The sequence below is a fragment of the Microtus pennsylvanicus genome, chromosome 14, assembly GCF_037038515.1.
Source record: "Microtus pennsylvanicus isolate mMicPen1 chromosome 14, mMicPen1.hap1, whole genome shotgun sequence".
Taxonomy (NCBI): domain Eukaryota; kingdom Metazoa; phylum Chordata; class Mammalia; order Rodentia; family Cricetidae; genus Microtus; species Microtus pennsylvanicus.
Window position 1 is genome coordinate 51,116,383 of NC_134592.1, and position 27,999 is coordinate 51,144,381.

At 33.7% G+C, this 27,999-nt stretch overlaps 1 protein-coding gene across 3 annotated transcripts in view; it reads right to left on the reverse strand.

The window, feature by feature from the left end:
- Nucleotides 1-27,999, reverse strand: part of Lrfn5 (leucine rich repeat and fibronectin type III domain containing 5) — a 238,156-nt gene that overhangs the window by 120,181 nt on the left and 89,976 nt on the right. For 2 of the 3 annotated variants that reach the window (XM_075947732.1, XM_075947731.1), the window contains one exon: nucleotides 4,163-4,338. The exons of the other annotated variant lie outside the window; for it this stretch is intronic. The gene's annotated coding sequence lies outside the window, so the exon portion shown is untranslated. The remainder of the gene's footprint in view (nucleotides 1-4,162; nucleotides 4,339-27,999) is intronic. 3 annotated transcript variants of the gene reach the window in all.

The window sequence follows — 27,999 nt, forward strand, 5'->3', positions numbered from 1 at the left end:
CTTTTAGTCCAAAGCACTTGGGTAATTAGTTGTATCTTACTGAAAGTAACTGGGAAGATATATAGTATACCATTGATATAGTCTGATTTAGGTTGGCTTTCTTTGAGAGTCTGTTTTTTTTTTTCTTTTGTACTGAGAAATTCATGATTTAACTTGTTCTTATTCTGCTCTTAATTAGGGAATTACTGAATCTAATTGATCGTCACTTCATAGAATCAGGTAAGCTTCCCAAATTATAGTATTACAGTTGTCTTATTATGATCGTAATTTTGTTTGTTTATGTGGATCATATGTTTTATGTTTATGTATATAAATATATAACATATAACATGCAAAAATAGCATCTATCTCGTTGAAGATATTACTTCTTTGTAGTCTCATAAAAATTATTAAAAGAATAAAATGAGCTGGGCGGTAGTGGCGCACACCTTTAATCCTAGCACTTGGGAGGCAGAGACAGGTGGATAGCTGTGAATTCGAGGCCAGTATGGTCTACAAGAGCTAGTTCCAGGACAGGCTCCAAAACTATAGAGAATCCCTCTCTCGAAAAACAACAAAACAAAACAAAACAAATGAATTGCAGAGTGATAATTCTGTTCATTAAATAGCTCTACTAAGTAGAAATACTCATCACAGTATACCACATAGTAGAAGCATCAATATCATTGTAGGGTATAATCAACAAATTTAAATGTGTAGTTTGTTCAGAAAAGTATTATTATTAAAATAGTCTTAATATTTAGAAGGTATAATAGCTTATGGAGATATAATTGGTATTATGCATTCATGAAACAATTTCACAGGCACTGTTACATATACATGTACCCACACAAATGTGGTTACATAAGAATACCTTCTATTAAAAATGATTATGTTTAACTTTGAGTTTCATCAAGTCTCTTTTATTTCAGAAATAAATTAGGAAGAGGTGGAATGAACAAAATGTGCTTTTGCTGGCAGAAAAAAATCCTAAAATGACAGAGAAAAATATCACTAGAATAACAGTGGTCACCTCAGCTGCTCTGGGCTGCATTGTATTACACTACAAAAGTATTCCAGTACTATTACTTTCTACTTCTTCATTTTCTACATAATTTTTGAGCTTCTATTCAAAGAATTCTACTTGTTTTAAGGAGAAATACTAGCAATATGTATGAATTTTCAAAAAACTATTTAATATTAGCTCTTAACTAGGAATGCATTTATTTTTTTACAAGATAATAAATTCAATGCAGGACTTTCAGCCTAACATTTTCCTTATTTAAAAAGAAGAAACATGAAAAATAGGGAAAAAAGAGATAAGAAAAGAAGAAAGAAAAAAGAAAGAAAGGTTCCAGTCTTAAAAGTAACAGCCTTCAAATTAAAAAAAAAAAACTGTATTAAGTATTAATTTAAATTTCTTTCTTTGTATGTATGTATGTATATAGAATAACATATGTCTTCCTTGGCATAACACATAGCTTCTGCAAAGCCCCCAAATCCACCTTTTAGCTTTTATACTTTCTACTTTCCTGTCTTTATCATTCCCTGGATCTTGTCCTTTAGGACCTTGTCACTGAAGAATGACCTGCCATTTCAGGTCACTGGTGTACTTAAGAAATAATTCTGGTAATATCTTTACTCTGTAAGTCTCCCATCTGCCTATGTGTCTAGACTTAGAGTCTATTTAAAATTTTCAAAGTGTAACCTGTAGCCTGAGCCTAAGAGACACTTAAGGATAACAACATATGTATATGGAGTATTACTTAACTGTTAAAAAAATAACATCATGAAATTTGTAGGCAATGGATGGAAGTAGGAAAAAATCAATAGGCAGAGTGACTAGCACAGGAGAATTTTGGAAAGAAGAAAGGCTCAGTCTACAGACAGAGGAAGCAAGATGAAAATGCCTAGCTGATAAAAGGTACCAAGTCATGTGGCTAACACAGACAAGAATTATGGGTTAATAAGAAAGCCTGAGCTAATAGGCCAACCAGTTTATAATTTTAAAAAAGCATTAACTTAAAATAATTGTTTTCAGTATATAAAACATTCCTCTGTAGCATTCCACCCCCATTAATTAAATAGATGTTTTGGACTTGCATAGCTGCTACTATATGGAAATATGTTTGAATACATTCTTCTGTGATTAATACTAGGGGATCACATTCATAAATATATTTCCTAAGCTAACAATTTTTCTAAACTTAAATGCTTTCCTGGAGAACAAGAGCAACTTATCAGTAGAAAATTTAAATGAAATAATTAACTACTTTGTTATTTTTTTCTTAAATCAGTGACATTACCTCAGGTATAGATATGATCTTGCATTTATAAAAGGTGAAAATTGGGGATGTCTTTCTCAAGATGGTCTATTCAATAAAAGGGTCAGCAATTAAAAAACAAATACAAACAAAATAAACAAATAAAGCATGCATTATTAGTAAATGAATAAATAAAATATACAAAGGGGAATGCTACAAGAATTATTTTTAATTTATCAACTGCACATTCTGTGTTATAACTACAGTTATAACAAATCTTTTTATTTTTTTCCAATATAGAAATGTCCTCTTTAGATCTTAAATGTAGTCCTCCAACTACTTTGGTTATGAAAGCAATAACAGACTTCTTACTAACTGCTTTCATCTTGCATAATTAGTAGCATAATAAAGACAGAAATTATTAACACTAATCTTTATTTGCCACTAATGAAAAAGATATTTGAATTGGAGTCACTCTGGCATTGCAATACATTGCTAAGTTAACCTATGCTTATGAAACGTCTCATTCTCACTTCCTTCAAGATAATTTTACTTGGTAAACGCACAATAGCTAGTCACAGCTGAAAATATGTCAAACTGTTGTGGGATATTTTGATCACATTTGGACACTCCCGAGACTACCAATAGAGCTAAACCTTGAATCAGAGGGCATAATAAACACTCATATCTAGCAAGAATTAGCTTTAGAGTTTTGGGCAGAACCAAATTAGGATAGAGAGAGACACAGGCAGGAATATGGAGGGACTTAGATTCACAGTCCTTTAAATCTGGGAAGGGGGAAATGTAGGTTCAGCTGATCCTTTTCTGTTACTCTGTGGATATTTTAGATTTATACTTCAATATCTGACTCCTGAATTGTATTTAATAATATAACAATAAAGGTAATTGCTTTACCAAACCTTTGCTTTTTATAAAAAATACACTCACAAATATTTTCTGTGTTTGGACATTGGGAAAGATACATTTTCCTAGAGAAATAATAGATATTTATTTGTTGTGTATATGTATTTTATTATAAATTACTTCAAGGACATATATATTATTTGAAACCATATGTGTCATGCATCACACACACACATACACACACATATAAAGTATTTAAAAGACAAAAAAAATTATCTCAAATGAAACCATAAAATTTGAACAATGACAAATCAATGGTTTAGAAAAGATTTATTTTTCCAGGAAAAATTTCTTAAATTCTAAATCATATAAACATAATAAAACAATTTCTTTACTTTTTTTTAGAATTTAGAAAAATCATATGCAAATCTAGAGTAGGAAACTTATTTGGTTGATATATGCAGATATTGAGTTTTATAGTTTGCCAAGTGTTAAAATATTTTATTCACAATTCATTTTCCTATATGTAATTTTCATATTTTTAAAAATTCTAATGTGCATTTTCATAGGCTTTTATAAGCTCTGAAAGAGACAGAGATCTTTGCATTCCATAATCCAGCCAATCAGGCAAATTATTATTGACAGTACCAGCCCATTGCTCTACCTATAGCCTCTTGTCTTCGTAACTTACTGAAGCAAGTGTGGTGCAATACCTGGCCATTGAGAATATATTTGTTTAGTCACAAAATTATTTTAGCCTTTACACTGTCTAAGACATGAGGAGGAAAATGTATCTTGCAATGCCTGCAAGTCGTAAATATGAAAACAAAATAGAAAATCTCGTAAGCATTTGGATAGCAACAACAACAACAACAAAAAAAAAAGGAGTAGACTTTTCAAAACCAGAAATATTGGACTCTAAACAAAGAAAAGAAAATATTTTCCATCGATAATGAATAATTCTGACTTCATTTTGCCTGTCAAAATTTCTAATTAAACATCCAAAAGTGTTTTTAAACTTACTAATAATGATAAAAGTGAATTGTGCAACTTACTTCTGGAGCCTGAAGAGTTCCTCACTACCATGAAGGAGTCAGCACTCGGCCTGGCTACTGCAGAAGACCAACAGGGTGAACGCATCTCCAAAGCTGGTGCTGAGAATGGTGTCAGGGGGAAGGGTGGTCAGCTGCTACATCTCTCCTCAACAACTGGCTGAATGGATACAGGGACTCTTCAGAGGAGGCAAGCAGAACAAAGAAAAGGCATCAAAAAAGCTTTTAGAGTACCTGGAAATGTTTGCTGTTAATTGTGTTTTCAGTCACGACTCATATTAGGACGTTCACTAATTAGAACTCAAATATACTTGCATAAAAATGCTTTCCAATGGAAATGTGCAATATGTTCTCATTCCAATAAATATGTCAATGCTCTGCCTTTAATTTTTGGAAGGCGAGTCATTCTCTCAAAACTGTAGGTAGCTTAAATGATCATATCCCACACACTATTCTTTATTTTGAATTAATTCATTTTGCTGTATAACTCACACATCTTTAATAATGTCCTGCTATGTACCACATAAACACATGCATATAACATTAGATATAGCAAGGAACAAATCTATCATAGCCCTGTCTGGTCATAGGGAACAACAGACTTAATTGTTTATTGCATTATTTTCCAGGCCAAAATCAGTATATTGCAGTAAATTCATATCTGGAAAAAAACTTACATATAAACATCTTATATGCATTGTATTTTTTAAGTTCATATTTGTATTTTTAAGTGTCTTTTGTGTGATGATGTCTTAACCTTTCAGAGGATTGACTGTCACCCTGTGTGGGATGCAACATTTAAATTTTTCTTGCCTAAGAGCTGTATAAAAGTTCCAGCTAGCCCTGGTATAGTAATGAATGCCTTTAATCCCAGCACTCAAGAGGCATAGACAGGAGGATCTCTGTAAGTTTGAGGCCAGCCTGGTGTACAGAGTTCCATGACAGTCAGAGCTACACAGATAAATCCTGTCTTGCAAAACCAAAATAAAAATAAATAAAGTTTCAGCTAATATTTAAACCTAAGACTGTTAAAGTAGACCAATTAATTTTTAAAATATCTTTAAAATTTTAATTTGACTTAGACTCTGATAAATATCAAAGAAGTATAAACGCAGATTATTTTCAAACTATAATAATAAAGAATGAATATAAGATGAAAATATGATTTAAAATTACTTATATGATATTTATATAAAACCAATATTAAAGCTTTGATAAATGGAACAATTTTTTAGTTTTCTGTTTTGAGTTTGTTTTAGTCAGGACCCTGGCTGACTGAAAAACCTTGATTCTCCCACTTCAGCCCCCATGGTATTAGAATTATAAACAAGTCTTACCATGCCTAAGTACAAATATAAACTTAAAAGAGTGATTTCATTGTTCTTCTTTGACTGCTTTATAAAGTAAATACTGAATTTACTTGGTCGAGGTCTCAGGTAAGTAACTAATGAATCATGACTTTGCCCTAGGACCAACTTCCTCCACAAGTACTATGGGACAATGGCCTTCTATCCTGTACAAATTTGTCACTTGTATTGGTTTAATAAAACACTGATTGGTCAGTACCAAGGCAGGAAGTATAGGCAGGGTGACCAAAAGAGGAGAATTCTTAGAAAGGAAAACCTCAGTCTGCAGTCATCATCCAGACACTGCAGAAGCAAGATGAGAATGCCTCACTGATATAAGGTACCAAGCCATGTGGCTAACACAGATAATAATTATGGGTTAGTTTAAGATGTAAGAGTTAGCTAAAAATATGACTAAGCTATTGGTCAAAGAGTGTTATAATTAATATAGTTTCTATGTCATTATTTGGGTCTGGGCGGCTGGGAAATGATCAGTCTCTGCTTACACACAAGATGCCTTATATAACATGATGTAAAGAAAGATTCTGTTAAACTGTTAAAGGACTGTGGTTTAGTTTGGATGAACACTCTACAGAGCTCCATATTTTAGTTTCAGTGAACAGGTTTGTACTCCTGGAAACTGCCATGGACCATCTGGAGATGGGACTTGAATGAGTTCACACATTTGTTGGGATATACCAATGACATCTACACTGCAACTCTCTTCCCTTCTTTCCTTACCTCCTAGAAATTTACACATTTTTCACATATATCTTCCAATGGCATCATTGGTCTGAAACAATGGTATTACCTAATTTAATACTTAAACATAAAGAACATCATTTATTATTGCCCAATTTAATACTTAAACCTAAAGAACATCATTTATTATGTTTATTTTGTCTTTATGTGCAAGGGTGTGTGACTACATATTTTTATGTGCACACTGTATGTGCATTTGACTATACAGGAAGGAGGTGTCAGATCCCTTTGACATAGAATTATGGGACGTTATTAACCATATGATGTGGATTCCAGAAGTAAATCCAGGTCCTCTAGAAGAGCAGTAAGTATTCTTCCCTGTTGGGTCACCTTCTCACCTCCAAATTGTGATTTTTATGGACATTATCTTTAGTATTGTTAGTAACCTAAAGTATTTCTCTGTCATAATACAAAATTCACATAGATTCTACTGCAACATTAACATATACAGATAAACGCAGTAGTGAAAAGAAGTAATTGAGTTTGTGAGTATGAAACTGTCACATTACTATATTATCATGTAACATTTTCCTTTATTCTTTGAGTGTATATTGAAATTAAATATCTTGTAATGAATTCTGATCACTTAGTTTCTATTCCACTCTGCTGGAGCTGTGATCATTTGACAGTCTTACAAAATTTGACACCTATTATATTAATGTGTCCTCATGAAACATGGTTCCCCATCTAATAATCATTTTCAATAACAATAAACTCTGGAAGAACTCAGAAAACTTGTGAAATGAGTTAGAAGTTATTAGGATACATATTTCTAAAGTGAGCATCCTTAATTACATTATGAGTCTAAAATACCATCACTAAATGATCATTAGATCCCCGAAACTACAGACTGACTTGAGTCTAGTATTAGTGACAGCGGGGTCTAAATCCTGATTTAACCTAAAATAATGGGTAAAACTACATTAGTCACTGTTCATTTATACTTATTTTTAATTTTTATTTAATAAAAATTTATTTACATCACTCCCTTTCCTCTGCATATGCACAGTCTCCTTTTAATCATTGCTGTTATACATACATACAAATGATTTATTATTTCAAAGTATTATGGTAATGAAACTGTACCTTTCAGAGCTTATAATATTTTTTTCTTAAGACTATATAACTTTAACACATTAGCAAACAAGAAGCCCATTGGAATCTATAAGGACAACAATGACATTCTCTTTACACTTCCTTTAATGTCATCAAATCTGAACATTCATGAGCTCAGCACACTGGACATTTATATTATAATTGACATGAAGCTGATTTACCTATGCCAGTAGCAATGGTAAACTTATTCCTGTTAATTAAAAAGTGAGCCTTTGCTTATCTGGATGTTTAATCTTCATGCTGCACAAAGCCATTTTTTTTTTTTGGCTTTTCAAGACAGGGTTTCTCTGTGGCTTTGGAGCCTATCCTGGAACTAGCTCTGTAGACCAGGTTGGTCTCAAACTCACAGAGATCCACCTGCCTCTGCCTCCCGAGTACTGGGATTAAAGGGGTGCGCCGCCATCGCCCGGCTACAGAAGCCATTTTTGTAAACCTGTGAGCAATGGAATCACATCCTCTCACTGTCTTTCAACTGCTTACCTAAAATATTATGGAAGTACAATCTTCATATAGCCATTATCTTTGGTGGACTATTCAAACTCAAGACTTGGTAGTACCAAAAGTATATTCAGATATAATGCCCTATGTTTATAATCCCAGAACTTGAAGAGAAGGTAAAATAAAATAAAATATGTGTTTATAACCAGCCTTCACTAAATAGCCTTAGGTCAGCCATCAGGACAGCAAATTTGTGTGTCAGAAAAGAGAAAGGAAGATAATCTAAAATAATTCAAACAAGAGACAAAATTACTTTGAAAATTCTTTTATGTGAATTAGTATTTCCAGCCAAAAATGATCATCAAGATTTTCATAAACACTATTATTAAAACATACGTTCTCAGCAAGAACACTGCTAAACCTAGGTGCTTTTAAAATTAAATTAGAGACACTGATTAAAAATGGAAATAATCTTGTGTCAGTGGATAAAAACAGCACAAAATATTTGCTGCAGGAAAATGTTTACAAATAATAGCCCACATCCAAGATCCAATGACAAATAAATTAGTGCTCTGCTGGAGCACTCACTGATGTAAATGTCACATGAAAATTAGCGCAACTCATCATCCCCTCCCTCTATCAGCAAGAGTTCAGCAGTTCAATAAGACATAAATCTTGATGACCTAAAAATTGTATTGCTGTACTTGTAATTTCCTGTGAACAAGTCTCGTAGTAACATAGCGATGCTGTTGCTTAGTAACCCACTAGCCAAGGTGAAGGACTTTGCAATCAGACAACAGCAAGAATTGATAGATCTGCACTGGTTTCACAGTTAAATCATTCACTAAATTTCATGCTAGTCCTCAAATAATGAATGCTAGACACAAAAAGGCATTAAATTCACCATTAGCTTAGCGAAGCAATAAAATCTGTCGCCAAAATTGGACTTTAACTAGAAAAACTCTATGCTCTGGATTTGCATATGCTACATTAACAAAGAGAGAGAGAGAGAGAGAGAGAGAGAGAGAGAGAGAGAGAGAGAGAGAGAGAGAGAGAAAGAAAGAAAGAAAAGATTTTTTGCCTCTTAGTGCAAAGGAAGTGTCAGCCCAAATTTGAAATTCCTATTTCTCCACTTGTGTCTTCCATCTGTTTCTAATAAAAGGCTTTGCCCTATATTTATTGGCAACCCCCCCCCACACACTCATTCAACACAGCTTTGGTAAAGGAAAGTAATAAAAATATTGTCTTAATTGATATTTTAAATAGATTACAAGGGTAAAATTTCATTGACATGTAAGCATTTTGGAACATGTAAGCATTCTGGGAGCCAGGGTCCACATGAGAAGAGCTATACACATTGCACCATTCCACACATTGATTTACTACAAACAACAAAAACTTGAGAAATGCAAATTTTAAGGCTATAGGCGCCAATAGAGGAAAAAAGGCATATTAAAACATTCTTGGAGGAAATATTTTTAAAAGCAAGGGTGGCTCATTAGAAAAAGTAGGTTCTAAAGTAAAACTTGTGATTCATTTAGAAAATAATGGCAAAAAGGCCATTGAAAGGAAAAGTTAAAGGAGCTACGGGGGACATATCACAGTAATTCTCCAAAAAGTCAGATTCCAAAGTCCTGAAATGATGAAAGAAGGAAGGATGCGGAGCTACAGATGAATACAAAGCAGTATTTGAAGGCACGTTCAGTTACATTGTTGCATTATATGTTAATTCTGAAGTCCTTGGACCTTTTCTTCTTTAGCATTTTAGCCCTTACTTGAACGAGGACATAAGTAACACAGCTTGTTTAGTCTGTGAATCTGTGACTGACACAAACCTAAGGTTGAAAATGTCCTCACAGATTTAATGGATGAGCACAAAATGTTGAAATAAAATATCTTGCAGCCAAAGGGGGGGGGAAACCCACTCAGACTGACTGAGAACCTTAACTCCTAAGGTGTGGGATGCTTTTTAAATTCTATATTCGAAATGGGAATAAGGAATTAATTATCCCATGAACCATTAAAGGTTCACTAACAGAGAACCGTACTTATAATGGTAGGCTTCAACTTTGCACTCAACAGTTTGGTCCTCATCAAACCACATCTAGAACACAGGGTAACATTCTCAACTCCATTAGGATTTCTGGAGATTCCCACCCAAGGAAAGCAAGCTAGCCATAAGCATTTCTTTTTTTATAGCATATATAGCATATATTCATATATAGCAGCATTGACCTAGGGAACTTCGTACACAAGAGTTTTCCTTCAGCAAACTATACTTGTGAGATTCTGAAGGTAACAAAGGCAAAGAATGCTCGCTGATCATGCTATGGAAAATTGTTTTTTTTCCCATAAACATTTCTTACCTAATTGTTTGGGCTACTAGTCCAGTTATTGACCATTGAGCATGATGGTATCTATGTTTTGTTTTGCTTTGTTTCTTTTCAAGCACAATTTTATACTTTTGAGGTAAATTACTTTGATTCTCAGGTTATTGAGAATATTCATAATACAGTTTTGAATTTTCTATATTTGTCTATGATCTATATTGCATTGATTGATTTTTCAATAATGAACTTTTTTCTTGTTCCAAAAATAAATAGTAATCGATAATTTTCTGTAATAATTTTGACACCAAATTATATTTGATGAATTTTTATTTCTATGATGATCAATGTTCATAACACATAATCCCTCCCGTATGTGTTGTTGCATGTGCACAGGTATATTCAGCTGCATACTCACGAGTGGAGACTTCAACTTCTCTCTTCTTTCCTTAATCATTTACTTAATTATTTCAAGTCATGGGCTCTCAGTGAACCTGAAGCTCTCTGACTGGCTACCCTGATGGACCACTGAATTCCTGAGTTCCTTCTGTCTCTACTTACCTAGACCTGGATATACAAATATTACCCTTTTTTCTCTTTTTGTAAATACCGGGGAGCTCCATTTTTGTTTACATTGATGTATAAACACTTTACTGACTGAGCCACTTCTCCATCCTACTAATGTACTTGTCTGGTAGTAAAATCAAGATTATTATGATATCATAAAGACAAATTACGGTGTGTTCCCTCCAGTACTGTTTTTTTAAGTTAGAAAGAGATTAGCCTTTGTTTCTTAAATGTTCAACTAGCTATAATATGACAGAATATTTTATGAGAAGAATAATAGATTTTATGAATATTATTTCCATATTTAAAATCGATTATTTCATGTATTTTGGTCTCAGTAATTATTTTGACATTAATTCCTCCAGAACACTCTATCTTTTCAATTATCTGATATTTTATTTATTTATATTTCATATATATGAGTGCCTGGATGGATGTATACCTCATTAATGCAGTACTTGCAGGAACCAGAAAAGAGTGATAATCCTCTAACTGAAGTTATATATAATTATGAGTTTCCACATGGGTATGAGAAAAAAACACAGGCCCCCTGGAAGACTATAGGAAAAACACCAGTCCTCTTAACTCTCCAGACCCAGAAAATTATATATTTAAATGAGACATTGTTCACATGATTGATCATAAAGCTGTTTTTGTTAACTGTTCCATGATAAATAGTGATGCTTACAATATTTAATACTTTAAGGTAATTGCTATATTTAGATCAAAGTCTTTTAATGCCCTTTATACTTATGGGAGTTGTTAATTTTTCTCTATTCAGCTGAACTAAAAGTAGGGTGCATAAACTGAAAAGAATATCTTCAGCTTAATAGATGCCATATCCTATGTAAATCAGAGTATGTGGAAGAACTATTAATACAGGTAAGAAATGCTGAAATTGCAAATATACTCACTCAGGTATTCTTTTTTATTTCATAAGAAATTGTTTTAATAACTGATGACAGGTAACACATAGAATTATGATATAATTTAATGTTTGATTAATTAATGAAAGCAATCTCAATGTTTAATCCCAGTTCTAGATTTGAAAACACAATTAAGATTTCTTTTCAGCTGATGCCATATGTGAATTAATGTCTGTTCCACGGATTGAACTAAATGGTTCTTTATAAAACCCAAATAGATGGATTCTTAAAATCATTGGTTAATAAATTAATGTTTAAAAGACCTCAAAAAAACAACTTAGTTGATGAATTTTTGATAGAGCCATTAAAATTAAAGATCCAGTTTTTCACAGTGATAAGAATGTCTCTTATTTAAAATACTCAGACCCTCAACTGAGTTAAGAACATTAAAATCCAAAAGCTCATGAGATTTTTGTTTTGTTTTTGTGTTTTGAAACAGGATTTCTCTGTAGCTTTGGAGCCTATATCCTGGAACTAGCTCAAGATTTTATTATTATTATTATTATTATTATTATTATTATTATTATTATTATTATTATTATTACAGAAGTCAGCAGCAAAATCTGCATGCTTCCCAAACCTCATCCAGTAGGCTTGATGGATGGATTCTTCTATAATGAAGAATAGCCTTTATGGTATTTATGAATGCATACTATTTATAAATAAAGAATTAAGATAATGCTTGATTATATATGGTAATTGAGAATGAACAGACATGTCCACATTTATAAGCATCATAAAATGTATTTAATATAATTCTTCTTCTCTAAATTACATTTCATAGTTGATAGTGATTTTTCATCATTATTTTAAGTGATAAAATGCATGTTTCTCTTTTTTTAGAATCTTGGACTCATTAAGATGATCGGTCTACATGAGTCACAGTTATAACTTTTGCTTAGTGATTATATTTTTCCCAGTTCTTTATGTTTGCATTACAGATTTGTTTGAGCTGTTCATGTGAACTCTCTAGGAGGTAGTTACAGACAATTGTGCTTGTGATTCTTTTTTTAAAACAGCAACATCAACTAATTTTGTCTGTGTGTGCATTTAGTGATGGCTGATCCTGCAAATTTATTCAATAAGTTTGACTAATAGTAGATTGCCCAGTGAAGTACAGCCCTCTAGATGTTTAAAAGTCATACACAGGAAAGATGCTGCCAGCATCACAACCAGAATCTTTCCATTAACTGAGCAGAATCCTGGAAGAAAGCCTTAACCTATATCCCTGTCACTGTCAGACCATGAAAACAGGGCAGGTAGTGTACCTGAAATAACAAGAAATAAATTAGTAAAATTAAAGCAGCCCTAGGGAGATTCTAAGTAACTGACATTTTGGTACATGGTGATATCAGTTATTTATTTATTTTGTTTTATTTTTATTTTATTCCTATTATTTTTATATTTATGGCTAAATATTTCTAATGAAGAAACTAAAAAGGAACAAAAATGATTCTCTAACCATATCCTGGGAGAAACCTCCTCTTCCACCAGAGGCCAGGCCAGCATAAGGAAGCCCATGTACGACTGTCCCCTGACCAGCCTTTGCTCTCCCAGCATAACTCCAACTGCTCCTCTTCACCGCATCACCATATTGTAGCCCACACATCTGGCAGAAGCTTTCTAGTCCATCAGAGACCAGGCCAGCTCTTCTAAAACCAGGTAAGCTACCCCTCCACCATCTCCTGCCCTGTCTAAGCCTGTAAGGCTTAACCTTCAGGATCCTAAACACAAGAGTACCCCTGGACAGAGCAGATATAGTGAGAATTGCAGCCCCAAATTGGGCTTCAACCCTCTGCTGAATGAGAGGCTATTCAGGCAATTAGCTGTTCAGCTCTAAACGTAAGCAGTCACTCTACACAATAACAGTCAATGGCAGCCAGAAGACAAGAGAGGAAACAGAAACCAAGGAAGAAAAACTCAAACTAACAAAGACAAATCCAAAAATTGGCATGCATAATGATATTCACTCCGAATTCAGCTGTCTAAATGTAAGTGTAAGAAAATGAACAATAGTCAGTAGATATGACACCACCAGAGTCAAGCAATCCCACTGCAGTAAGCCATAAATAATCCAACACAGCTGAAGCAAAAAAAAAAACCAAAAAACAAAAAACAAAAACAAAAAAAAAACCAACCTTAAAACCAACTTAATGATGATTATAGAAGTCCCATGGAGGAAATGAATGAATCTGTTAGAAAAATCATGGAATGGACAATTTAAAAATTGGAGGCAATTAATAACTCTTAGAGAACGTCAAGAAAGCCAAAGGGGGAAAAAAACTGCAAACTATTGAAGGAAATGAATAAATCTGTTCAGTATATGAAAACGGAAACAGAAGCAACAACAACAAAAAAAAAAACCCATAAACTGTGAGATTCTGGAAATGAAAAATCTAGGTAAGCTAACAGAAGCTACTGACGCAATTGTCGCCAACAGAATACGAGAGATGGAAGACAGAATCCCAGACATTGATTTTACAATAGAAGAAATAGATTCATCGATAAAAAAATTGTTAAATCTAAAAAAATTGCTGACACAAAACATTCAGGAATTCTGGAACACTATAAAAAGACCAAATCTAAGAATAGTAAGAATAGAGGAAGGAGAAAAAGTCCCATTTAAAGGCCCAGAAAAAAAAAATTAACAAAATGTTAGAAGAAAATGTTCCTAACCTAAGAAGGACATGCCTATAAAGGTGCAATATGCTTACAAAACAACAAATAGATTGGAGCAGAAAAGAAAAACCCTTGTCACATAATAATCAAAACATTAGATGCACAGAACAAATAAGAAATACTAAAAGCACAGAAGAAATAAGAGATATTAAAAGTGCAAAAGAAAAAGGCCAGATAACATATAAAAGAAGATCTTTTAGAATTACCAACTTCTCAATGGAGATTTTAAATGTGAAAGGGGCCTGGACAGCTGTGCTACAGACTCTAGGAGACAACAGGTGCCAGTCTGGACTACTCTAATCAGAAAAACTTTCAATCACTATAGACAGAGAAACAAGATATTCCACGATAAAGCCAAAGATAAACAATACCTGTTCATTAATCAATGCCTACAATAAATAATCTTGCGTCAACATAACACAAAGAAGAACACATGTGGGGGGGTGAGAGAGAGAGAGAGAGAGAGACAGAGAGAGAGACAGAGAGAGAGAGAGACAGAAAGAGAATACCACCATCAACAATTACAAAAAATAACAGGAATTAAAAATCATTGGAAATAACAATGAACTCAATTCCCCAATAAAAAGACAGAGACTAACAGAATGAACTTGAAAACAAGATCCATCATTCTACTGCATACAAGAAACACACCTTAACATCAGAGATAGATATGACCTCAGGATAAGGGGTTAAACAAAGATTTGTGCAAATAGCACAAAGTAACAAGCCAGTGAAGCTATTCTAATATCTAACAAAATAGGCATCAAATAAAATTAATCAAAAGAGATGGAGTAGGGCACTTCATATTCACCAAAGAAAAAATATCCACCAGAGTGATGTCTCAATTCTCATCCTCTGAGCCCAAACTTAGATATGCAAAGGAATTATTACTAAAGCTTAACCAACACATCAAACCTCACACATTAATTGTGGGAGACATCAATAACCCACTCATACCAATGGACAGATCGTCCAGACAAAAAGTAAACAGAGAAAAACTGGAGCTAATCGATGTTGTGACCCAAATGGACCTAAGAGATATTTACAGACAATGTCTCTCAAACACAAAAAGAGCACACATTCTTTGAAGCACTTCACAAAAACATTCTCCAAAAAGGACCACATACTTGGTCACAAAGAAAGTGTCAACATACACTAGAAAATGGGAGCACGAGGGATCAGATGTGGAAGAACACCGATGGAGAGTACTGAAAGAGATGACTGGAAAGGGAGTGCATCTGGGGTGATGTCGACCTTCAAGGGAATCTCTCAAGAATCATCAAGGATGAGCTGAGCTAAGACTCCAAGCAGAAGGGGATACATAGCTTGAACTGACTGTCTCCATTGTCCAGGGAGCCTTCTAGGGGAGAAATTGGGATAACAAACCAGCCAGATAACCTTTGTCAAACCTATATCTGTCCTGTCTATGGATTGTGCTGGTGCAAAATTGTGGGAGAGAATGGCCATACACTAGTTCAGCCACAGACCCATGCCACAAGAATGTGCCCATTGCTGGCACTGCCTGTAACACCAGAAGCGAGAGGCTGGGTCAACTAGAGACATGGAATAGAACCTTACAGGAATGACAAAATAAAAATGAAAATGTAAAGATGCTTAATGGTATTCTGCCATACTCTTAGATTGGTGCTTAGCCCTGGTGTCATCAGAGAGGCTTCATCCCACAGCTTATGGAATCAGACGCAGAGACCCACAGCAAAACATTCGGCAGAACTAGAGGAATTCTGTGGAAGACAGGGAGGAAGGATTGTAGGAATCAGAAAGGTCAAGGACACCACAAGAAAAGTCAAGAATCAACCAAGCTAAGCATATAGCTGCTCACAGATTCTGAAATGACAACCAGGGAGCCTGCATGAAACTGATCTAGGGCCTGTGCATGTATGTGACAGTTATATAGTTTTGTCTTTTTGTGGGATACCTAATACTGGGAGGAAGAACGGTCTTTGACTCCTTTCCTGCCTTTTCCATATCTATTCCTCATATTGGGTTGCCTTGCCAAGCCTAAGTAAAAAAGCAAAGTGCTTAATCTTACTGCAACTTCATGTGCCATGTTTTCTTGAAATCCATGAAAGGTCTGCCCTTTTCTGAATATAAATAGAGGCAGAAAATATTGAGGGTAGGTGTGGCACAGGGGAGGTGTTGGTGAGGGACTGGAAGGAGAGGAGAGAGAGGAAACTGTGGTCGGGATGTAAAATATGTTTAAAAAAAGATTCTCTAAGAAAAAAGGTCACAGGTTAAACTCCAAGAAAATATGAATTGGATTCAAGTAGTTATTTACCAAAACACTTTCTAGATCCACAAAAAAAAAAACCTTAAATGTTTTAAGAAATATCCTCCAAAAAAGTCCTCAGAAAGGCCAGTCGTTCTCATCACAGAAATCAGTGATGTAGCTTGTGTGGCTCTTACAAACAAACTGTTAACAGCCAATTGTACAATAGCAACAAGAATCCAACTGTTTTGCCATGACTCTCGCTGACCACATCTAACTTTCGGGTGACCATTCGCTCTATCACTAGGAAACAGATATTTACATACTTAATGAAGGCTCAAATTTACTCCAGCTGAGCTGTGTAAAGAATTTCTACTACAGTGTGGGACAGAATGAAAGTGTTTTGTATCTTAATCAAACTTGTACCTAGAGATGTTTGAGACCTGATTCATGTACACTTTATTTTCTTTTAACTTTGAATCAGAATACTAAAACTGTCTATTTGTGTTTTTGTTGTTTTGCTTGTTCCCTGTTACTTCAAATATATATGCTTTGCACTGCTTTGCCTCATTTCACAATCTCTTATGTATAAACAATACTGATTTTAGTTTTCAAAAGTTATTTAGATAAATAGATATTAAGAATACATTACAATTTTTATCTTACAAATGAATTTAACTACTATCATGAATAATATCACAAACCATGCTTCTGTAAAATCATTAACATTAAAGAAAAAACAATAAATTTTGTTTCTGTAAAAGCTACTAGACCTGGATGGAGGTGGGGGTTCCTTGGACTTCCCACAGGACAGGGAACCCTGATTGCTTTTCGGGCTGGGGGGGAGACTTAATTGGGGGAGGGGGAGGGAAATGGGAGGCGGTGGCGGGGAAGAGACAGAAATCTTTAATAAATAAATAAATTAAAAAAAAAAAAAAAAAAAAAAGCTACTTAATAGGCCACAGTAAATCAGAAGTATCCTTCTGATTCCATAAGTATCAGAGTGTTTCACTGAAGAGTAACATAGTACGCAAGTTTTTAAAAACCAGGATGGAATGCCCTTATCCTAATGACCTTATTCTAAAATAATCACATTAAATATAAAACGGAAAATGACTTGCAATATAAATCTACAGTGTTCTACAGTGTACTATCGTAGCATCTGCAAATAATGAGAGTCTGACTTCTTTTCCAATTTGTATCCTCTTGATCTCCATTTGTTGTTTTATTGTTCAATCTAGAACATCAAAACTGTATTAAATAGATACAGAGAGAGTGGACAACCTTGTCTAGTTCCTATATTAGTGGGATCGCTTTGAGTTTCTCTCCATTACAATGGCTCCTGTTGAAGTACTAGAAATTAGGGTCTAGCTTGTGAAAATAGATCACTAGGGGCAGATTTTTGAATGCTATTCCTAGCCCTTAGTGCCGACTCTTAATGCCTGTTTCTGGTCAAGCTTATAGAGGATGGAGCAAACATGCATTCCCTGGAACATCCTAAATTGTTCCTGCACAGGAATGTGGTGCAGTGGATACCAAGAAATGGCATTTGACCAGGGTCACTCTAAAGTTAGCATTTACATCAATCCTGGCATACTTTAGCAAACTAGTACATTGGGTAGAGGTTAAGAAAGGTAAAACTTAGCGATCATTTCCAGAAGCACAGCACAGGAACCTTGTCATTAAGGACAGATTGTAGGTTTTCGTTTTGAGACAGTGGACTAGTTCCCACCCTTCAATCAATGAAAATACACTCATAAGGAGTAGAAAACACAGTATTCTATCTCTATGGGCCTTGCATAGTTGCCATACGACATGCTAGAATGAAACTTGTGAATCACAATGAAGTAAAATGTCAACTGTCTGCAAACGGCAGATGAAGCCATGCAAGCGAATAAGGAGAAAGCATGATAGCTAAGGTGTGAAGTGCAAACAGCCAGCTTCCTTTTCTGATTCCAACTCTTAATTATAATCTCACCTGGAAAGATTAATTTTCTTAATCCCCCTTTTAATATCTAGACTGCGAATGTTAATTTTGGCAAGTGTGTTAAATTGGTTGTAAAATTTGAATGCTGAAAAGATGTCAGAGATTGGATCGATAAATCTATTACTACTGCTAGACTCATTCTTGCTAAGAAATAAGGACAAGGCAGAGCCACAAAGCAAATTATGCCAACAGTAGACACTTCAGTCACCAAAGCAACAATTTAGAACTATTAAAAAAAGCAATAACTTGACAAAAATAAAGGTGATTCAAGGGCTTTTTTCTAGTTTTATGTCAGCCTGACACAAGCTAGAATCATTTAGAAAGAGTTACCTTCAATCTAGAAAAATATCCTCTCCAGACTGGGTTGTGAATCAGAATGTGGTGCTTTTTTCTTGATTGATGATTGATGTGGGAGGGCCCAACTTATTGTGGGCAGGCTAAGCAAGCCATGAGGAGCAAGTCTGTAAGCAGCAGTAATCCTATTGCTTTTGGCTCAGGGCCATTGTCCTGTTTATGTTCCTTTCCTGACTTCCCTCAATGATAGACTGTAGTGTGCAACTAGAAGCTGAAAGAAACCCTTTCTGCCCTACATTGCTTTTGACCATTATGTTTTATCACAAGAACAGAAACCCACACAAATGCAGGCTCCAAAGAGCTCTACTAAGAATCAAAATGTGTTGTGGAATTTTCAAATACTAGAAAAATAAGTAAAAACTTAGTTATGATTTCAAGGAAAAAATAACTTGAGACTTGAAATGATAATACTATGGTACTAAGGTTGTATGTGAAAGTGAAATTAATAATCATACAGAATTTTCTATGTTTAGCTTAATGTGTAGATATTATATATATTTTGAGTACATGTTCATGAAAATATGCTTACGATTGCAATTCCTTTATAACATTTACTTGAAGTATATGTATTCTCAGCAATTAAAAAATAACTTAATTTTTTATTGAGTGTTTACATTCATTATACTATACATTTTCAAATTTGTACTAGCTATTTCCAAATTAAAGTGCCAACAATATGGCTTAATACTTTTAATTAATATTAACTCATTGATCTGAGTTTATGAACATTATTTTTATTTATCTAATTTAAGTGTACATTATTTCAGATTTTTTGTAGAACATTAATATAATTAAGATAAGAATATCAGAAAAATACAGGGCCGTGGTGTCGCAAGCCTTTAATCCCAGCACTCGGGAGGCAGAGACAGGCGGATCTCTGTGAGTTCTAGGCCAGCCTGGTCTACAGGAGCTAGTGCCAGGACAGGCTCCAAAGCTACAGAGAAACCCTGCCTCGAAAAACTAAAAAAAAAAAAAAAAAAAAAGATCAGGAAAGTAATAAAACTGTGAATTCTTAACATGTTTCAAAAGTTTCTATTTTCCATGTAGATTTGATCTATGTATGTCTCTCTTAGTGTCCTCATTGTTGTCTGCATTCTCAGGGATTGTAATTTGTGGGCTGATTTTCTTTGCTTTATGTTTAAAAACCACTTAAGAGTAAGTACATGTGACACTTGTCTTTCTGTGTCTGGGTTACCTCATTCAAAATGATGTTTTCTAGCTCCATCCATTTTCCTGCAAAATTCAAGATGTCATTATTTTTTTCTGCTGTGTATTACTCCATTGTTTATATGCAGCACATTTTCATTATCCATTCTTTGGTCAAGGGGCATTTAGGTGTTTCCAGGTTTTGGCTATGACAAACGTTGCTGCTATGAACATAATGAGCACATGAGGACCTTGGAGGAGGGTTGAAGGGGAGGGGTAGGCAGGGAGGGGAGCAGAGAAAAATGTAGAGCTCAATAAAAATCAATAAAAAATTACAACTAACTAGACCTAAATATGTTCTAAAATGAAGCAAGATTTAATTCTAAAAAACTTTCTGATTTAAAATTTTGTTAGCCTTGAAAATATATACTAATAACAAAAACAAGTCCTTTCATCTTGCTAAATCTGACAAGTTAGATATGTCTTTCAATGTTTGACAATCATCTGAAAATAACTTCAAAAAGAAAAATTATTTCCTTTTAGCCTAGTGGTCATTGCATTTTCCTAAGATATAGGACCTGGCATTTTTATTCTGAATTTTTCTAAAAACACTTAGACAAAATGTGTCTGTGTTCTGTAAGAGTGTTTTTGGTTAGTTTAATTTTCCATTGTATATTTTCTCTCTTCTTTTCATTTTATTCCCCCCCCCCTTTCTCTTTCAAAGGATATAAGTAATAAAATAATCAGGCAGGTAAAGAGAAATCAGAAACAAACCTGAGTTAAGACAAAAGAGAATGAATTTCAGGGGAGGTTAACTGGAGGTTATACGGTTACTAATAGGCTGGTGGTAGCTTGGTAAAAACAGTCATAAAGAACAAAGGTTGATGTGGGTGACATGGAATAACACCTCTTACAATAATAGGATAATTTCCATAGCAATTTTCAAACTATGCATATGAATGTCAGATATAAAATTACCAGACAGTGTGACTATAAAAGGATATTGTGCACTTAGGAGGGTATATTAATAATGTTGTTAAAGACTGTGAACTTAAAAATAATAAAGCCTCACTAAAAATATACTTGGACTGAAATAGAAAGGCTTAAAGGAAAGGAAAACATCAAACATTTCCATAAATAAATACATCCACCTCTTTTATAAGATTTCAAGATTCAAATCAAAGTAAGAAAGTTACTGCAGTTACTGTTTTTGTTCCTGTGACCTAATACGTGACAAGAACTAATTTAAGGGAGAATGGGGTTATTTAGAGTGATCGTTTAAGGAGATATAATCCATCATTTCAGGTGATAGAGGACAACCTAGATGTTCTTCAACTTATAATGATGATAGAAATAAGATATACATAGTAATGGAATATTACTCATCTGTAAAGAAAAAGAAATTATGAAATTATGTAAATGGTTATAGAAAAATCATTTGATAGGGTGACAGAGGAAGACCATCATTACATGTTCATTCTCATGTGTGGATGCTAGCTTTGAATCTTTTGATATGTACGTGCTTAAATTGAAGCACCCAGAGAAGGCAGGATACTAGCCAATGACCATGGGTGGATTTCAAGGAAAGGGAGCTAGAACACAGGCCATAGGAAGGGGAAAGTGGAATAATAGGCTAGCAGTGGCATGTAGTATGGGAATGGAGTATAGTTTCCCCTCCCTCTCTTCCTCTTAGTTTCCCCCACCTCTCCTCCCCTCTGGATTCACTCCATTTCTGTTTCTCATTATAAAAGAACCAGCTGAGGAAAGATAAGAACAAAACATTACAAAACAAAACATAATAAGATAAAGCAAAAACTATAATATCAAACGGCAAACAAATAAAAGGAAAAGACTCATTAGAACATGCATAATAGAAAGAGACACACGAATTTTCATGGTCAGTTAGTACCATAAATATACTAAGCTACTCAAGGGAGTGGTGGTGCATGCTGTTAATTCCAGCAGTCAGAATACAGAAGCACATGGATCTCTTTGAGTCTACAAGAGCTAGTTCCAGGACTGGCACCAAACCTACAGAGAAACTCAGTTTCAAAACAAAACAAAACAAAACACCCCACCCCCAAAAAAATACTAAGCTAATATCTCTAATATGTAAGCAGAGGTCCCTGTAAAGACCCATGTAGACCCTCTGCTTACTGTTTCACTTTTCTGTGTTCATATACACCTTGTTTATTTGATTCAGGTGGCCCTATTCTTCTGGTACCCTCCATCACCTAAATATCATGAGGAAACCTATTACTATAGAACCTGCCTAAATTATATAGCTTTACATACATAAAACAGGTTAAAATTAAGTTACTTATAATGGGAGATAATACTTCTAAATAAATCATGAATTATAAAATAAAAAGCATTGCTGGAAATGGGTTATCACTTTTTAAGTGATTTGTCTAAAGAATTTTATAGACCTTTCCAAAACACTATAAGCTATTGGCATTGCTTTGCCTACAATATTTGACAGTAATATATTGCTGAAGGCACCAAATATCAGACTCATAGTACATGGATAAATTGACCTGGTACCAATATGGAATCTTCACATCTACTGGGATGGCATTCATAATACCAGAAATTTCTATGCACACTACCTGGTTAAAAAATCATCAACAATTTTATCCAGTTGTGTACCCTGAAAGCTACAATAATAACTATCCTGGCAAGATATACCCACAGGTGCAATAATGCCATGAATATTATGTGAGTACCCAGCCATTTCCCGATTGGGATCAAAACCTTCTCCACAAAATGGAACTTATACTTGAGTAAAAATCCATAACTGGCTAGGTGACAATGTAGTGCTATATTACTGCAAAAATGACATCATAATAATAAATTTCCCCCTATGTTCTTATCTTTATAGCCATAGATTAGTACATCTCTCAGACACCATCAGAAAACAAAACTTCTTTCTGATGTTTTTATAACAGTAATTTCTATGGAATTCTTATAGAGACCCACACCCAGTCAATATACAGAAAACAAGAGACATTGTAAGGTTCCGTTTTAAATGGAATATCTATATCATCTTCTCAAGGCTCAGGAATCTCTCATTGCAGAATAAGGGTGGAAAGATTGAAAGAGCAAGAGTATTAATAAAGAGAAAGCACATGAAATTGGGAGGGAAAGTAGTGAGTGAATAGAGAGAAGAAATTAGAAAGAATGTAATAGGGTGGTTTGATCAAACATGTAAGTATATACTAATTATATTTTGAAATAGAGAAAAGATCTGGATAGACATCAGAAAATGTATATGGAAGGAAAATACACAAAAAGATAGTACCATATACATGTTTAATCTTAAGTAGTATTATATATACTATACCATATACACATGTGTGTATATGTATATACAAATATGTGTGTATGTTAATCACAAAATACAACAACATAATAATGTGGCACAAACCTATAGTTTTAGAATGGTTAAAATATGTCACACTGAGGGCTGATAAATATAGGAAACACTCAGAATCTCATGTGTCACTCTGAGGTAGGCAAAACAGTTCAGCCCTTTAGCAAACAAATTGCCTGTGCTTTAACCAGTTAACCTAAGATTTAATGAAATATTGAGTGCCTTCAGGCTCAAGCTTTTACCAAAAAAGTTGAACATTCACATACTTACAAAGGCTCATACAGCAATGTTTATACTGGCCTTGTTTTTAATCATCAAATTAGAGGAGATCAAGGTATTTATCAGTATGTTTAAAAAAATGTTCATTCCAACTCTATTACCAACAAGATAAGGTAAAACTATGAAGACAGTAACAGGACCCATGGTTTCAAGGTTAATGAGAAAAGAAATGTCATGCAGAGTGCAGGCAGTGGATAGGTCAGTGAAGCTATTTAGCATGATACCAAAAGGATGGTCAGATGTCTCAATATACACAGATTTGTAGAAAACATAGTAAAGCCCAAGTGGACTTTAATTAATAAACTTATTGTTGTGGAATAATGCTTTTGTACACTGTAAATATTTGTCTCTCTTATTGCTTTAATGAAATGCTGATTGGCTAGTAGCCAGGCAGGAAGTATAGGCAGGACCGTCAAACTAGGAAAGTTCTGGAGGAAAGGCATCAGCCAGATGCAGAGGAAGCAAGATGAGAATGCCTTACTGAGAAAAGGTACCAAGTCACATGGCTAAACATAGATAACAATTATGGGTTGACTAGTTACCAACAAGCCTGAGTAATAGACCATACAGTTTAGAATTAATATAAGCGTCGATGTGTTTATTTGGGACTGAACATCTGTAGGACCAGAAAGGACAGAAACTTTCATCTACAACTTATTTCATTTTTACTTATCCATTGAAAGAAATGCATCAAATTAATACAAGAAAATAATAACTTATGAAAAGGGCAGGCTATAGCATTTTTTTTGATTCTTTCATGTATGTTCTCTGTAAAATGATGGTCTCTTTTAAAATCTAGTAAAACATCAAGCAAACACAGTTCGGTGATAAAATCTTCCCTATTGATTTATGTATGTGAAATGTTGTGAGACTATATTGCATTAAATTAAATTGATAATCAGTGATTAAATATGTAACTTCTAAAGAGAAAATATTTTATATAATTCTATGAAACATAGGATATGTGCAAGCATGGGTAATATATAGATTAAATGGTTACAATAATGAGCACTTTGGCTCATTACTAGCTAAAGGACGCTTGTCTCTGTTCTTAGTAATCTGTGTCAAACAAATCAAAAGACAGGCATTTAACTTGACATTTAATGATATGGTTGGCTAAATTCAATAAGTTTAATGGCTACTTATATCAGTGATATTTTGAATTGTAGGACAGTGAACTTCATACTTTAGAATTATATCCATCAACCATCTTATTGTTAATCTATACTTTTTCATTCATGCAAGTTCAATGAAACACATACAGTATATTTTCTTTACTGGAAATCAAAAAGGTCATTTGAGTATGGAGAGATATCTAGGTGGTTAAGGTCACTGCCTACTTTTCTAGAAAACTTGAGTTAGATTTCCAGCACCCATATTGCTCTTTACAGCCATCTGTAACTCAAATTCCAGAGCATCAGACACACTCTTCTGACTGCCTCAGGTACCACACATGCATATGGTACACATGACACATCCAGGTAAAACCCTTGATGCATAAAACAATAATAATTTTTAATGTGAGGTTACCCCTTCAAAGTGACTGACTTAATTATATCTAAATTATTCATAGTGGTAAACATTAATTTAGTTTGCTTTCCCGTATATGCATACTAGCTTGTCTAAATTTTATTTAACATAAAAAGAGCTAAATGTAACATTTTGTTCTTCTGATTTAGAATACAAACAATAAGCTGAAAGACAAAGAGATTTAACAATACTTTTATATTTTGAAATAAAGAGCAAGATCATAGAACCGAGATTTCTGGAAGAAAGTGTTGGAAATGTCTATAGTGATGTAGAGCCTATTAAGTTTGTGGCAGAAGAAATCAAAAGAAGCTTTTACCTTTGAAGCAATTTGTAGAACTAAAGAAGTTTAAAGAATATGTTTTAAGATAATGTCCGTAGGAGAATTTCATGTGTGGAAAACATCAGCCTGAAGAATTGTCAAATACTAGACACTAGGTGAAAACTGGTGTGACAGTTAAGACAGATTTAATTGTAAAAGAAATCCTTTTGAAACATGCATAAAGTACTAAGAAAAATCATTGGATTATATAAGAAGAAAAAATGTTCAATATTGATTTCTCAGAGGAGAAGGCCAAGTATCTGAAATGCTGTCACAGATTCAAATTTCCAGATCTCTTCATAAAACTGGTATTAATTTCACTATATTACTTTATTCCGCTCACTTTGTAGATAGCTATACTTTCTGTGCTACAATAGTTAGTATTCAGAGTGTGCTAAAAACATACCAGTTTAACATTCACACTTCCTTTTCTTTCCTAAATAGCTTCAAAGACTGTTTTCAAGATGCATTGCTCCTCAGAAGCCAAGTCTTAGCTTTCTGCAAAGGTGTTTTTGACACCAGAAGACTCAGATATGGTTACATGTAATATAAAAGTAAATAAGCATACAGTAAAAAAATGCAATCACAGTGTCAAGAACTGATATGTTTTGTAGACGTAAGTTTCATCCTTGACAATTTACAGGCATTGACACTTTCAGATACTAAACTTAGAGTCTTAGAAGACAAAGAAAAAGTGCAAGACAATAATAAATACCTTCATGAGCTTTCAATGCAAAACAAAACATAGGATTTAGGAAACACATTGATTTGATGAGACAATAAAGCAAAGATTAAAGGAATGGAAGAGAAGTTAGACAAAGAAAAGTAATTTTAAGGAAATGATTGCACTAAGGTGAATATTTTTGAGCTTTTAAAATGCTATTTTGTAATATTTTAATAGAATCATCAGTTTCATTACAGTTTATATATCTATATAGTTATTTTGATCATATTTATTCCTCCATCATCTTATCCATCTTCTTACTGATAAATGTATTAATGGAAGAACATTTTAAGAACCAATACAAAGAAGGGAAAAAAAGAAAAAAATTAAAATTATACCAAATATGATCTTAGCATCCCTCTGATTTTTCAGAAACCAGTATAGAATAACAAACACTAAGTTACATGCTTAAAGGAATCACTAGACTTGAAGGATATATTTTATTTTTATTATATCACATTGTTTAAAATGGGATTTCTTTTTCTTAATAAGCTTGTGACCCATTGGGGAAAAAATATTCTGGAAACACTTCTGGTTCTGCAGACCTTTCTCTACTCATAATTCACATAACACAAAATAGTCCAAGAATTTATGAGTGTGTAGTAGATCAAAATGTACTGAGTTTCACTATTTTTATCAGTTGCATGGAAAAATAATAGTACAGTCTGTAAATTAGAAAATAATAGATCTGTGATGTTCAAAATAAATTCTAATTTTAGTAACATACTGATAATTCACTAAGGCAAAGCAATGAGTCTAATATGAGGTAAATACCCATGGAGACTTTAGAAGTAAGAAATGACTCATATCAATTAAGTGATGATATTTGGATGACCACTACATGAAAATACAAGATCCCTGCTTTAGAGATAAATAAATGAGTAACACACAGACTGCGGAGAACAGGTTGTATTTGAGAAACTAAAAAGGTGGTACAGCCATGCTTTTATGCTAGAGGGATATTTTATGGATATGGTTTTATTTTTATTCTTTCAAAATCCCTTGGCGTTGGACTTGCTCTGGTAAAGCTCATAACTAAATTCATCGAGGCAAAGGGTAGCTAAAATTATAAGGATCACGAAAAGCAGCAGGGGCACCTCAACCTTCCAGCAAAAGATGAAATTTGACATTCCAACTTCAGTGTCTTCCAATCACAAAATATAACTATGTTCTAGAATTTCGTGTCCTCTATTTTTTTCCAGCTTTACTGGGAAATAATTATTATACCAAACTTCACAGAATTTATTCCATTTATTTTAAATAATATAGGTAAATATATTGGCTCATTTGATTATAACTAATTTTTGCTGTTCTAGTCTCCTATATAATTATGCTTAACTTACATGTTTATTCATTTGCATATGGGTATTTGAGTTTCTAACTTTTATGCCATACAAATGTAGTGGTAGAATCTAAATATCTCCATTCGTATTAAGAATTTTCCAAGTGATTATTTTATTCTGATAACAAGAATCATTGTTGAGTCATGTACATAATAATATTTTCTGTGTAATCACAAATTGCCTCACAAACATACACTACCAAATTAGCTCTCAACACTTAATCTATTATTTCAATGACTTGATTAATACATAAATATTTTGGTTGTGAAATATGGGTAGATTTGAGATGATATCTCAATTTTAAAATCTGGCTTCTTAATTTAGGATTTTTACTGTGTATTAGTGTTTTACCTGCATGTATGTGTATGAGCATGAATGTCTGGTAATCACAGAAGTT